The 6,000-nt window shown below is 35.7% G+C and overlaps 1 long non-coding RNA gene across 1 annotated transcript in view; it reads left to right on the top strand.

Moving 5' to 3' along the window:
* Positions 1 to 250: 250 nt before the first annotated feature.
* LOC309849049 overlaps positions 251 to 6,000 on the top strand; it is a 69,813-nt gene continuing 64,063 nt past the window's right edge. Inside the window, exons 1-2 of the long non-coding RNA XR_014303455.1 lie at positions 251 to 325; positions 5,517 to 5,652. This is a non-coding gene — a long non-coding RNA (uncharacterized lncRNA). The remainder of the gene's footprint in view (positions 326 to 5,516; positions 5,653 to 6,000) is intronic.

Raw genomic sequence — 6,000 nt, 5'->3', positions numbered from 1 at the left:
GTTTTTGTCAAAGGGAGAGGCTATCCTTTTTCTTTCTCTCATCAGAAATTCCCACGTTCCCTGGGAACTCTTTCCTGTGGGAATAGATCTTTGATAATATATTTGGAGTAAACGGAAAAATAAGATTTATTTAGAAAAAAGCTTAGCAGTCAATTTGCTTGTTTATTCAGTAAATTGAAGACTTGGTGGGCTAAATACCAACGATACAATGCAATTATAGATAGAGTTTCTTATCTCTCATAGGGAGAAGAGTATATAAATAATTATAAACATAAGGCCATAGAAACCAGATACGGGAACTGAGATATTTCTGGTGCAGTTGGAGGTAGGTGCGTTTATTTTTATTTTACTTTTTTTTTTCCCCCTGGAGACTTGTACCTATTAATCCCTTTCACCTATTTTTCCCATCCCCCACTCTCCTTCCCCTCTGGCAATCACCAGTTTGTTTTCTGCATCCATGAATCTGTTTCTGCTTTTTTGTCTGTTCACTTTTTTTTTTAGTTCTGCAATGAAGTAAAATCTTACAGTATTTGTCTTTCTCTCTGACTGATTTTACTTGCATAATACACTCTATGTCCATCCATGTTCCTGTAAATGGCAAGATCTCATTCCTTTTTATGGCTGAGTAACATTCCAGTGTTCATATGTACATGTACACATACACACCATATATAAAATAGTATGTATATATGCCATACATACACATATACATACTATATATGCAAAATATATATGTACTAAATACATTTATGTATATATACCATATATACCAAATATATATATTTATATTACATATATCTATTCACACACACAAACACTAAATATATATATCACATCTTTATTCCTTCATCAATCCATAGCACTTAGGTTGCTACCATATCTTGGCTATTATGAATAATGCTACAATAAACACAGGAGTGCATATGTCTCTACTAATTAGTGTTTTTGTTTTCTTTGAGTAAGTACCCAGCAGCGGAATTACTGGATCATATGGTATTTCTATTTTCAATGTTTTGAAGAACTTCCATACTGTTTTTCAAGACAATTGGACTGATTTACATTCCCACCAACTGTGCATGAGGGTTCCCTTTTCTCCACATCCTCACCAATACTTGTTATTTCTTGTCTCTCTGATAATAGCTATTCTGACTAGTGTGAGGAGATATTGCCCTTGGGAATTGATTTGCATTTTCCTGATGATTAGTGATATTGGACATCTTTTCTCATATTTGCTGACCATCTGTAGTTTTCTTTGGAAAAAATGTTTACTCTGGTTTTCTGCTCATTTTTAAATTGGGTTTTGTTTTGTTTTTTGGTGTGGGTTGTATGAGTTCATTATATTTTTTTCAGATATAAACCCTCTATCAAATACATCATTTGCAAATAACTTCTCCTATTCTAGTAGGCTGCCTTTTTGTTTTGTTGATGGTTTCATTTGTTGTGTGAGAGCTTTTTATTTTGGTGGAGTACCAATAGCTTATTTTTGCTTTTGTTTCCATTGCCTGAGGAGACAGATCCATAAATATGTTGCTATGGATGACATTCAGAGATTACTGCCTATGTTTTCTTTTAAGAGTTTTATGGTTTCAGGACTCGTATTTAGGTCTTTAATCAATGTTGAGTTTATTTTTGTGTATGATGTAAGAAAGTGGTCTAGTTTCATTCTTTCTCATGTAGTTGTCCAATTCTCCCAGCTCTATTTGTTGAAGACACTGTCTTTTCCTTTTGTATATTTCTTTTGTATATTCCTCTTTGAAAGAATCTTCAGGTGTTAACATCATGTTTATCTCATCAATTGAAGTTTTTCTTTTCCTCATTGAGTCTGTCATTTCTTTGGGATTCTTGTCTTAAGGGCTTTTTGGTTTTCAAAACTTTAATTGTATTTGGATCTTCTTCTTCTTTTTTTTTTTTTAAGATCTTATTTATTTATTTGACAGAGAGAGAGAGAGAGATCACAAGTAGGCAGAGAGAGAGGAAGGGAAGCAGGCTCCCTGCCTAGCAGAGAGCCCGATGTGGGGCTCGATCCCAGGATCCTGGGACCATGACCTGAGCCGAAGGCAGAGGCTTCAACCCACTGAGCCACCCAGGTGCCCCTTAATGTAACAAATTTAACATTTCTTTACATTTGTATCTTTTTAAAGTCATGTAGATCTGAGAATATGAATCCTGGTCATGATTCATTCATTCTGCATTCTACAGAGTGTCCACTATGTGTCAGGCACAGTGTTCTGAGGATAGGATATGAATCATAGATTCACCGAGTTTTAGCATCAGGAGGGATTATTTTCAGGGTCAAGAGTCTTCTCTTCACAATAATGGTATAGGCAAGTTGAAGAGCTTGTTACCAGTACCAGTGGTCTTAACTGTGGACTTATTCTTTCTTGAACTTTTTGAGCCAATGAAAGTTTTAAAGATCTTTTTGCTAGCTTTTGCCAGCCATCTCTTTCAGCTTTACCTTTCTTGTTGGATGTATCTCTTTAAAATTAGAGGTAGGGGCGCCTGGGTGACGGGTGACGTCAGTCAGTTAAGCATCTGCCTTTGGCTCATCCACAATCCCAGCGTCCTGGTTCCCTCCTCAGCAGGGAGTCTGCTTCTCTCTCTTCCTCTGACCCTCCCCCTGCTTGTGTGCTGTCTCTCTGTGTTTCAAATAAATACAGTCTTTTAAAAAATAAAATAAAATAAAATAAGAGGTAATCAGAAAACTGCCTCTTCATTCATACAAATGTCTTTACATAATGATACTTTTTAATTTTTATAGAAAATTAGTACAGTTGTCGCCAAATTTTAAATTATAATGGAAAAATGCACATACATAAAATGTCATACAAAATGAAAGATGCTATCATATAGAAAGGAAATAAAGCTAACAGGCACCAACCAACCAAACCCAAAATATGTTGTTTCTACTTGTTTTTGCACCTGGGAAAAAAATAATGCCATTATTTCTACAAATAAGTAAACAATACTGTAAAAAGAAAACTATAAAACATTCAAGGAGTCACTTTTTAAAGCTGAAGCATCAAATATAATAACGAATATCCCAAATGCTTAGAAGAAGATTGTGAAGACACAGAACCAGGCTTCAGAGGTTGGACCATGGCTGACAACAACATAAACAAGGTGAAGAGCCCCAGGAGAGGCCTTGGGGAGGACTGGCTGGGCAGGTTCTTTTGTTCTGCGTGTTGTGTTGAACTTCCTACCTCCTCAAAAAGGAGGAAAAGGCATTAATAGTTTTTCATAGAAATGTTTCCCTATTTTATTTATTTATTTTTAAAGATTTTATTTATTTATTTGACAGACAGAGATCACAAGTAGGCAGAGAGGCAGGCAGAGAGAGAGGGGGAAACAGGCTTCCTGCTGAGCAGAGAGCCCCATGTGGGACTTGATCCCAGGACGCTGGGATCATGACCTGAGCCGAAGGCAGAGGCTTTAACCCACTGAGCCACCCAGGCGCCCCGTTTCCCTATTTTATTGACCAAGAAAAGTAATTTCTGATAAATTAAAATATGAAACAAGATCACAAAACTGGTGAGATGGCAATGTGTGTGTGTGTGTGTGTGTGTGTATTATGATTTGACCTCAGATTTTCCTAAAAACAAAGACCCATGCCTTTTCCCTTGGACACCACACCTCCCAGGGAGCCGCATTAGGAGAATTTACCTATCAAATCACCCGTGTGTTATTTACTGTTTTGGGAGTTACAAACTTGTGATCTTCAGACCCATGTGTCTCCTAGAATTCTTTTATAGGCAGACCGAATGTGATAGCACATGTTCAAAATACTTAGAAGAAACTTGTGTGGACATAAGGTCTGATAAGTGGTGGTAAAAATGTGATCGTCGTATCTAAGAAAGAAAAAAAAAAGGAAAACAACCTTCACTCAAAATCAGGAAATCCTTCAAAATTTATTTAGGTCTAAGGAGAATGGTCAGCTTTGCTTATATTCATTTAACTGATTATAGAAAATACAGTTCTGTTTTCATAGTGAAAAGAAGGCTTTGATCACTTGGCATGGAAATGATTGTTGCTAAGATTTCAGAAAAAAATATACAGCATTTGCTGCACTGCACTAAATATATATATATATATATATATATATATATATATATATATATAATATATATGTATTTTGCACTTGGAAGGTGAACATTTTAAATGAAAGGTCAATGGAGGAGAGAGCATTTGGCATCATTTCAAGATCTGAAGAAGCAAGGTCTTATTCTTTCTGCCAAAAATTATTTAGGACTGATTCCAACTCAATTTTTTCAGCCAAACACCTACATTTTAAATTTTTTAATATTTTCAGTTCTTTAGAGCAGGTATGAAATTACCATGTTGATAACCTGGTACATTTAACTAAAACATCTTTATATTTCTCAAACAGATGTGACCCCTGTAGGAGAATGTTTTGTTTTTTTTTTTTTTTTCCTTTTTCTTTGCCTATCTTCTCCACAATTTGGAAAGGAAAGAACAACTTGATCAGATTCAGAACCATGTAGAGAGATTTTTCTGGCTCACAACTGAATGAAAAAAAAGGACTTAAAGTGAGAAGCATAAAAATGAAAGCTCTAGGGGGTGCCTGGGTGGCTCAGTTGGTTGAGCGTCTCCCTTCTGCTCTGGTTATGATCTCAGGGTCCTGGAATTGAGCCCTGCATTGGCTTCTCTGGTCATTGGGGAGTCTGCTTCTCCCTCTCCCTTTGCCTGTCCCCACTCCTGCCCCTGCTCTCTCTCTCTCTCTCTCTCTCTGTCTGTCAAATAAATAAATAAAAACTTTAAAAAAGAGAGGAAAATAAAAAGAAAGCTCTAGTTCTTTCATTCCTATATGGTCACTATATGGTTCTCCATCTACCTATCCAGGTAGAGATGATCAGTTTTGGTACATTTGTTGGTCTTTCTGGACTTTATCCTATTTAAAAAAGGCAATAATATTTCAGTCTCATTCTATAGCAATATATCCAAAGTTAGTTATCTAAGGTAAATGAGTTTAAGAAAGTATCTAGTAAAATACTTATAGCTCCTTTTAGATTCCCAATAGACATATTATATAATGCTGCAATTTGTAAAGCTAAAAATATTTTCTTCCTGTTCTTCAACTTCCAAGCATTTGGGTGCCTTTTTCTCTGGTAGAAACCTCAAGGGCATACAAGCTTCAGGGACCATAAAAGAAATGACTTGGAGGGTGTTAAGAATAAATTAGTTTTTTTTTTTTTAAAGAAGTAAATTAGTTAACTTATCTAATTGATTTTTTTCAAAGATGACTTAGAAAGTTCAGAATATCATCATCCTTTTTTATTGCACTAGATTTTGTGCCAATAGTTTCTTGAGTGATCATTCTGATGGTGTAAGAATATATTTTATTTTCAGGCCTAATTAGCCCCTTTCTGTTTTGAGCACTATGAAAAATTTCACGTAATTTTTGGTGATGGGGTTAACCTTTTACTCTCCCTTCTGATGGTTGATATGAGAACTATCTGTTTTTATATAAAGCACCACTAAGTAATGTCTGTTGTCTTTAGGTGTGTCTACCAGAAGATACCCAGCATCATGAATCTACATTGCCAGAAGCTTCAGTTCCTTATCCCCCAACAAAATTTCCCACAGGAACATTAGAATCCATCCTCTAAGAACCATCCATTTTTCTGAATCGAAGAGGTAAAGAAGGCATTCCTCAGATACATTTTTATTTAAATTCATTTTACTATAATTTTTAGTAAGAGCTTTGATGAGATATAATTTAAATGCCGTATAACTTACCCTTTTAAAGTGTACAATTCTGGTTTTTTTCTTGTATTCACTGAGTTGGGTAACCACTACCTCAGTCTAATTCTAGAACATTGCATCTCCCCAAGGAGAACCCCACCCATGTAAGTAGTTATTCCCAAGTCTTCCTTCCCCAGGTGCTGGCAACTGCTAATCTACTTTTTGTCTCTGTGGACTTACCCACTCTGGATATTTTCCATAAACAGAATCATAGACTATGTGACATTTTGCCTCTGACTG

Source organism: Mustela nivalis (assembly GCF_964662115.1).
Source record: "Mustela nivalis genome assembly, chromosome: 15".
Taxonomy (NCBI): domain Eukaryota; kingdom Metazoa; phylum Chordata; class Mammalia; order Carnivora; family Mustelidae; genus Mustela; species Mustela nivalis.
This window is presented reverse-complemented; position numbering and strand designations above follow the sequence as displayed.